The sequence below is a fragment of the Siniperca chuatsi genome, linkage group LG12 (genome assembly GCF_020085105.1).
Source record: "Siniperca chuatsi isolate FFG_IHB_CAS linkage group LG12, ASM2008510v1, whole genome shotgun sequence".
Taxonomy (NCBI): Eukaryota; Metazoa; Chordata; class Actinopteri; order Centrarchiformes; family Sinipercidae; genus Siniperca; species Siniperca chuatsi.
Genome location: NC_058053.1, coordinates 10,712,278 through 10,721,815, shown reverse-complemented (window position 1 = coordinate 10,721,815; position 9,538 = coordinate 10,712,278). Strand labels below are relative to the sequence as shown.

At 39.3% G+C, this 9,538-nt stretch overlaps 1 long non-coding RNA gene across 1 annotated transcript; it reads right to left on the bottom strand.

Annotated features, from left to right (window-relative positions):
- Positions 1–3,369: 3,369 nt before the first annotated feature.
- LOC122885686 lies at positions 3,370–8,734 on the bottom strand. Its single transcript, XR_006380171.1, has 3 exons — positions 8,599–8,734; positions 6,156–6,222; positions 3,370–5,069 (listed from the first exon to the last, which is right to left on the bottom strand). It is a non-coding gene; the product is annotated as an uncharacterized LOC122885686 (long non-coding RNA).
- Between the last annotated feature and the right edge of the window lie 804 nt (positions 8,735–9,538).

The window sequence follows — 9,538 nt, the reverse complement described above, 5'->3', positions numbered from 1 at the left end:
TGAAATTACAAAGTCAAAGAATTTTTTTTTAAACCAATATTGCTAAATCTATCAACACATTTTGATCAAAGACATGTTTTGGGTATCTGAGCCTGACACTTAGAATTGTTCAGCTGTGAGGTAAATCTGGAATATTCTGCACTGTGGCTTTCTAATGAGCTCAGCACAGTGTTGGAGCTAACAACGAGTCACCACAGCTATTGCTCATGCTCGCTGCTGCAACACACAGCGTGTTTGGCCAATTAGAGAAAGTGTTTTCTGTGTGGAAACGAAAAGCATTCTGGTTTTTTGTCTCCAACTGCCTCTCTGGGAAAAAAACAGACAAATAAATGAGCCTGTGCACACGCACACACACACACACACACAAACACACACACACACACACACACACACACACACACTTTTACTTGCTCTATTATGGTGCAATAATGATACTTAAAGAAATGTATGCTAATTATAAAAATGCTCTAATCTGTTTATTGTTTATGTGTGTGCATGTAAGCAAGTGTGACAGTGCATTCTTGATGCCATGTGTAAAAAGCAAAATTGCTAGACTATTCCAGTGATGGAAATTTGTATGTGCACCTTCTTTCCTCTCAGCATTGTCTTGACATCATGAAATACCATCCTACGTCTGCGCCTCTCACTTGACATTTAGACCAACTGCAGACCGGAGAGTGTTACTGTACGTGAATCTGCTTTTGTTATTGAAGGACTGATAAGATCTGATAAAAAAGAGCTTGATTCTAATAACTCCCTCTCTGCAAGGACACACACACACAAATAAACTCACACCTTGCCTCAGTCCTCCTCAGAGCACTGGAAACTCCCAGATTGCAGCCCTTTGCAAGAAATGCTGTCAGTCGCTTGACAACTAGTGGTATAACAACTACAACTGGTGCAACTGCGCAACATTTGGGGGAGAGAGTTGACCTACCGGGCTATGAATGCACTGTGACGGACCGTAGCCATTTTTTGATGAAAAAGAGCAAAGATGCTCAGTTGAATTTCCCTGGATAGATTAAAAATAGAAGAATTGTACCATTTCTCAGAGAAAGTTAGTTCTTTGGGCTTTGAAGCTTTTTTTTCTGTAATTGCTAGTTGTTTCATTCCCTTTCTGGGTAATAGGCGCTGTGGAAATGAATACAGGTCCGTCTGGAGTGAGACTGGAGCAGGAAGTCATTCAGGCAGAGATAATCCTGCACCGGCGTGAATGAAGAAATACACACTCACTCTCTGTTTGGGCACACACAGATAATCAGAGCTCAGTATATCCCCAGCCATCTTACAGTACAGGAATGATCTTCGTTTTCATCTCCTGTCCCTTTTTGGTTCTTAACCCTCCAACAATGAAAAGGCTTTCAAGGCAATATTTAAGCTAGCAAGTTGCCTTTCATCAAACTGTTTTCCCGTGTGTGTACATGCTGCTTTTTACATTGTGAGCACTTCCACAAAAGCATCTGTCTGCTCTACCATAAAGAAGCTGCCATGTCTGTTTCTTTTGAGGAGATTAAACGGTGATTGGAGAGTCCTCTCCCACTAAGGCAGGATAGCCAAACATCCTACATGACCATACATTCTGACAGATTCAATCGCCCCTGCATATCCTATAGTTTGAGAGCTGGCTACTTACTGTAGCTTGAGCAGTGATAGTCATCATGGATGAACAGACAGAGAAAAGAGTGAGTCAATCACAAAGAAAAAGACATCATATACGTACTGACTGAGAGATCTCAAATAAGTGTAGTGTAGAAACACCCCGACAAGTGAGTCCATGACAAAGATTTCGACTGATAAAATAGAGAAATGAATTAACAAAAGAACAGAGTCTTGAAGATTACTAATATACAATTATAAAGAGGGCAGACACAGGCTTCAGTCAACAATTTTAACTGGACCTCAATTTGGAACATTAGCCTATGTTTTTTCTCTTCTTAACATCTTGCCCACAACCTTAAATAACAAATGTATTCACAATGAATTTATTTCACTTGTTAATGCAGTCACATGGTTTCATTTGCAGTGGGACAAAGTGGGACATTTTATTCACATCTTCAGGTATTCTTTCACACCCTCGGCTGCCTTAATAGGAGGTTCTGAATCACTTTCCTGGAAAGACACTTCCTTCATGTCCAGCTGCTCACTCCAGTGGATACCTTCCCTTAAAAGAACAAACCTATTAACTACAAACACACATACACTACTGCTCTAGGGATGGCAGGGTTGGTCGGCCTGTCACAGACTGAAGTATCTCAACAGATATTGAATGGATTTCCGTAAAATTTGGTACAGACATGCATGGTCCCCAGAGGAAACACACTTTGATCCCCTGACCTTTCATTTAGCGACATCATCAGGTCTATCTGTTTATCTAAAACTGTGGTTTATGACCAAATACCTGCAAAGCTAAGGACATTCCCACCAACCTCAATTGTACCTTGTGTTTAGTGCTAATTAGCAGATGTTAGCATGCAAACACACAAATGCATAACATCAACATGCTAGCATTATCATTGTGAGTATGTATAGTATCCATTAATTTCATTACTGTATGAAGAGAAACTTTGAATTTGCTTGACTGAATGTCTGCTTTTCATGCTGTCATCATTACATGGTAATATAGTTGTAATGCAGTTTACTTTGCACTGCATTACCACAAAACAGTAATGTAACCCTACAAATGTAAAAGAAAAAACAATGTTCACTGAACTATAGGGTATGCCTCAGTAATGTTATGTACATGTGTTTTGCAGTAAACTGGCTAAACAAGTAAACACACTATATCATCCTCTAACAGTTGCTGAAAAGACTCACATTATGAACTTGATCCTCATATCGGAAATGTGTGGACTCTGGTAATTTCCTCCAGTCCATCTCAAAGGGCACCGTTGTAAATCTGTTGTGCGGGTGGAAAACTATTGATTGTTTGGATTTTGATTTTCTGCCTTAAATCCCATTCAAGTTTGTTACATGGGTTACATAGATCATGATATACTACTCTATCTGTTACATAATTTACACAAAATAACGATTTTGACTTAAAATTACACATATCATAAAACTACATTTTCATTATTTCACTATTCCTCAAAATTGTATGCAGCATTTTGCTCACATAAATGTCTATATGGATAAGCATTATGTTGTGAATATACAGTACACCACGCATTTGCCATGATATTGCTCTCTCTCTCTCTTTTTTGTCTATTATATTTCATGTTTTAAAAATGGCTTCTGAGAAGAGACATGCAATGTAACTGAACAGAAATGAAGTGAGTTTAACAGTAATTAACCAAATGGAACATAATGCAAAAAAAGCAGCAGGAAGTAAAGCGAAGTAAAACAGATTTATTAGAGCAAAATGTAGCAGTGATAATGAGAAGATATATTTTAACTGGTGTGTGAAAGTCTAACTGGGTTTCACTGTTATACACCCCCACAAACACATACACCTACATGCCTCCTGAACCCTCAATCACCATTACTTGTGTTGAGACAACATGAGTTACATCTAATTTTCTGAACCACATTTATGAAAGAGAGTTTGACCACCCACTCTGCAGCTGTACAATGCAAAGCCTTGAAACTGAGGCATTCAGAAAGTCTGATTCTCAGTGTTACAGGTAGTGTCAAAGTGTTTCAGTCTGCCATTTGATTTCTAGGAGGCAGATGGTTGAGATGATATATGTTAAACAGTTAATATGGGATCCAAACTCAATCTGTCCTGCCATGTCTGCATGCGACCCACGCACATGTACACAAAAACACACATGTAAGCACAGATATCATTTGCATAGAAAGAACCCAACTTGTGCAGTGTCCTTTCTTACCCACCACATGTCTGAAAAGCTAAACACTAGGGGACAACTGTAACAGCTAAACAATGGCAGTGAGAAATATGAAGATAAGCTACAAGGTGCATTTGGATGAACGTTAATGGTTAAAAAACAGTCTTGGGTTTGCAAAGACAAGCTGTCTTTGTAAATGTCTTATGGAAAAACTTAGTTTGGTATCTGTTATCAGAGACTGGGAGAAACACACAGACACAAAACAAACAATAAGCAAATATGTTGGTCCTTCAGCTTAACAAAATAACTTTTAAGTCATTTTAGTTGTGATTTTTTTGTGGCATATCACAAACATGTTATAAAGTTTAGTGACACAAACCTGGAAACTCAGGAATCAACATTTCTACAATCTCAACATCATCATCATTTTGAATAGCATTTAGAACTAATAGAAAATACATTTATCAATACATTTGATTGCAGATGAATGCAGACTTTGTCATTCGTCTGTCTGAAAGCAATTCTCCTTAACTGTGCATAATGATGGGATCAACTAATGTATTGGCATTAGTTACTGATTAACAGACATTTCAGTCAGTCAGTCATTCCCATTACGCCAGCTGGCTCATAGGGCAGCAACAAAGTCCCACTGTCTGTCTCTGGCCTTCTTCTCCATGGTTCCCCAGTTTTGTTGGTGGTGTTGTAGCTCTCTCTCAATGGTCCTGCGCCATATTATTTTGGGCCTCCCTCTCTTTCATTTACCCCCTGGGTCCAATGTAATGCAACTTTGATTGTCCGATCCAGGTCCTCTGGTATCTCTGTATGTATTTTGTCTTGCTGAATTATTCTAAGAAGGTTGTTGTTGGAGATGGTGTGTGGACATAAGATATGTATGATTTTTTGTAGGCATGATGTATGGAAGGTAGATAATTTATGGGTGTCCTGTTCTGTTGTTTTACAGCATTCTGCTCCGTAGAGTAGTGTTGACAATACACAGCTTTGGTATATTTGGAGTTTGGTTTTGGAGCTGTATTGGTTAGATTTCCAGCTTTGTTTTAGTCTTGTAAATGTTGCATGTGCTTAATTTATCCTTTTAGAATGTGAAAGTGAATGTCTTGGCTGGTACCTCCATCGTGGTAAATGGTATGTGAAGTAATAGGTGTTTTCGATGATCTGTTCATTAATTCTTATTGCTTTTGATGTACTGATGTTGATGTGCATGACTTTGGTTTTGTAGCAGATGATCACCAGTCCAACTTGTTGCCCATAGGACTGGAGGACCTGTAATCAGTGAGGTTGAATAATAGTGACATTACACATCTTTGGCAGACTCCAGATTCTCCTGCAAAGCTGGTTTTCTTTGCCCGAAAAAGCTGTTTAAAAATTGTTGGATGATGTTCACTATATGAGAGGGGAAACCATAACTTCTTTAGCTATCACAGTGGATGCTGTCAAAAGCCTACTGGAAGTTGATGAAGTTTATGTATAGTTGTCGATGCCATTCATACACTGCTCAACTCCTGAGAGTGAAGACAGACATTTCAACATCTGTGTAAATTCCTCTGCGTACTGTAAAGGAAATGGCTGCTTTCTTCCACAATGTAATTACATTGCTTTTATTGTAGAACATTGCTTGGGAACAATATACAATTACTTTATTCTAGAATTGGCTATTTGCCAGCTAGTTGTAACAAGGTTTTCAAATTTTTGCATTCAGAACTTGAGTCATTCTCTCCCTTGGCCTTAGGCTGTACTTGTGTTCTTTAAAAACCAATTATTTCACAAACCTAGCAGCGATCCCTCAATAATTATGCATGTGATGAAAGCCTAGTGCAGCTGCTACTCCTGATTTGGCCGATCAGGGGAATTGGAGCAATGCTACTGAATGTCCACTTACTAGAAACCACCACAGAACAGCTGAATGGATGTCTCGTCATAAAGAACGGTTCCTACAGAGTTTTGGGCAGGGTAATGCATCTAAATTGAACTTTAAATAACTGTGTGCTTTAATTATGATGTACTATAACGACAGACTACAATGCCCTGTGTAAAAAAGGAGACCTTGACATTAAACTTGAGCTTTAATGTAGGTTCGGACAAATTTAACTACAAGAAATCCAAGAAATCAACCCACTTCAAAAATGTCAAATAATGACCATTGTAATCAGACTGTTTCACAAATTCTGCAATTCAGTATGAAATCCACACCAAAATCCTATATGGGGTGAGTGACATGAAAATGTGTCATCACCATGTTTTATGGCATCGTAAAGGGTTCTACAACAAGTGCAATGAACCATTTAAGTAAAGAGTGTACTCGGCATCAGACAGGAAGGCAGCTTCAAATGAACAAAGCAAACAAATTACCTGCCAGCCCCCGGGTCTGCTCCTCACCAGGCATTATCTGTGCCTCCATTATTTGATGGCATATGATCTAAATGAAAGTGGACGGAGAAAATGATTTTGGTGCAATTTTGCAATGACCCAGCCTCTGTTTACAGATCAGTGCAGACAGAGGGTAGGCAAAGGTACAAGATAAGCAGAGGCCTTTTTAGAGAATGAAAACCATGCTGGGACAAAGCCCTTTGATCCCATCTGTAAACAGAGCATTATAATGACTGACACAAGACTGACTGTCAGATGTGTGAAGAGCAAACCCAATTTAGATTTTTCTTCAAGCATTAGCTTGTTTAATCATAGCTGAACTTTTAAGGGATAGTTTGGGAAATACACTTCTTTGCTCTCTTGGCGAAAGTTAGATGGAGTTGGCAACCTCACCGTAATGACACCTCGCCCAGGCCAAGAAATAGTCCAGCACGTAACTCCATGTAAAACTACAAATTGCTGTTTTTACACTTTGGTTTTTGTAGTGATTGAATCACAATATATAATTAATTAGTTAATTAGTGAGCTTTAGAGGTGCTGGAAGGCAGACTTTTACTTTTGGACAGAACCAGGCTAGCTGTTTCCCATTTCCAGTCTTTGTGCCAAGCTAAGCTAACTGTCTACTGGCTATAGCTTAACGTTTAACAGACAAATACGAGGGTGGTATCATCTCCCATCAAGAAAGCCAATAAGCATAATTCCCAAAATGTCCAACAATTCCTTTAAACCAGAGTTTGAATTACACAACAAAAGCAACAAAGCAACACAATTTCGAGCATAGGGGGGTCTGTCAATAATGCTTATAACATGATTGACCTCCAGTGATTGTCCAGACATGTGCAGGGTGTTTTGATGTATCATGGCTCATGGGCTGCTTTCACCCTACATTGTTTTGACTATGTATTCTCAAAGACCAGCTACTGGAGTGATAGCACATTCAGTTCAGTTCTTATCATTTCTGTCACGTATTAAAGCTGACTATCCTCTCTGTCCATCATCATGCAGTGAAGACTTTAGTGCCCTTCCCAATCACACACCTTTGTGAAGCAGGTTTCTCCTTTATATTAGCCACAAAAACACGATATCGGAAAAAGTATGGATGTAGAAAACACCATCCCATAGCGATTTGAACATACATTGCCAGATTAGTTATGTAGAAACATAAGGCCAAATTTGTCACTGATGAGTTTAATTTTATATAAGTAGCAACATTCATTTGGAGTCGTGTTTCTGGTGATCTGACTGGTCTGTTTTGGTCTCCACTAAGTCCTGAGGGAAATATCTGTCTCTTTAGCTGCTAAATTCTCCACTACGTTCACCAGCTAGTCGCTAACTTTGTCTGTCTGCCGTGGTGCTGAGCAGGTGGCAATCAGTTGATTTTTAAAGCTTTTTCATTGAAAACAGCTGCCTGCTGCTGTTGAAAACAATACTGTGAGTGCAGTGAAACTGAACAAACAGTAAACCCAAAAGCAATGAGCCAAAAGAAGCTCAGCTTAGGGGAATTTGAAAAATGTTTCAACTTGAGTTAAATTTTGTTGTTGTTCTGGATGGTATGACTTCATAAATTAACAGTTGTGGGTGCAGAATGAAGAGTTTCTGGAGGAAAATAAGAGAAACTGGAGATGCTGGTAAGTTTAGAAATCAGACTGTTTGAGCTGTCACACAGAACTGCTGCTTGTTGACACAGCAAACGCCAGTCAGGAAAATCTTCTATTGACTGCTTTTGGCCAAAAGACACAGTCCAGAAAAACCCTCCAACAAGCCAAATTTTCACCTCATTTTTTTTATCTAAATGCAGCTCGCTCGTTATTTTGGAGTGAGAGAGAACACAGACTCCCCAACCAAAAACGAGTGCTCCACACAACATCACTCTACTCCCACTCTTTAAAACACACACAGCCAATTGATAACATTTTGTTGATACTGGGATACATTTTTCAGCTTCAGAATGCATATTGCCAAGTGTGCAAAATCTCATGCAATGATATTGTTACACCAGCTGCTTGAGAGTGTCAGTTCAAATTTGACCTAAGGTAACATTTCACTGAAAAGAGAGTGGAGTAACTCAAAGGAATGATAAGGTGAGATAAATACAAAATGCATTCTGATCAAAAGCCAATCAGTCATTGCCTCTGAATTGTGTTGCCACTGTGTATTGAGTTAGAATAAAAAGAGAAGATTCACTTTTTCAATTCAATGAATGGCTCCAATGAACAATTTGATCTATTTGCCACAGAGAGAGACTGTGCCCAAAAGCTGAACTGAAGTTTGGCTAAGACCTCAAGGACATGGAGCTGATGGGAATAAAACCACTCAAGCCAATGACCAGATTTAGAAACAAAGAATGCCAGGTGGTAGTATATAGTTTTAACAAGCTTAAAAAATAATTATTTCTCCAGCAGAGAAGAAAAAACAACACACCCACCTCTCTCAGGCACTATCGTCTCAAATCAATGCTCTGTGTTCCCGTGAATATATAGAAAATATCAATGGTAGAAGATGCCCTCATTTCCCCATTCAGTGAGTATGTGAGTTTGTTTGAGGCAGCATGCATTGTCAATGCCGTTCATCAGATTGAACTGGTATTGTCTTTATCTGCTTCTATTTTTTAGCACTGCCTCAGTTGTTGCTGAGATTTGAGAGTGACTGCTATTCAGAGTGACTCATCTCCTCTCAACTGAACTAGATACACACTTGTAGTTGTGTACGAGTAGGCTTTTGAGCACATGTGTTTGCATGTGTGTGGTCTTTTTAGTGTGTGGCAGCAACCTCTATTGTCCTATTTGTGAACCCACCCTCAGATGGGGCACTTTCCGTCCCTCCCTTTGCGTTTTTTGGCTGGACTGAGGGAGCACTGAGCGGAAGCCAAACCCACTGCAATTTGCGGTAATGTGTTGACTGGCACGGACCTTTATAGTGTCTGACTGATAAGTGCTTTTAGACGTTTGAAACCCATGTCAGTTTTTAGACTGATGCTGCCAGGATTTTTGTGCTGACACAATATACTTGGGTTTGACTATTTATATTCCAAAAACACCCCTGAAAAAGAATGCATGGGCAGTGTAATAAGCCTCTGAAACAGCATTTGGACCATCAAAGGACACTTAAACAAGCCAGTAAAAGCCAGGCTAATGAGGGCAGATGCGTACATGGGTTTTGCAGCTCCATAAGGCAGAGTGACACAGGTTTCATTAAAACCTCCCACACAGTTAGTAGTAGTTAGTAAGAACAAAATGCAAAAAACTGTTATTTATAGGATAAATTATTTGTTAGGCTGCACTTGAGGAACTGCATGTATAGCATCAGTATGCAATTCAGACAAAGGCTGGACAGACATGTGTGATAAATGCAAAGTGAGTCTCAGC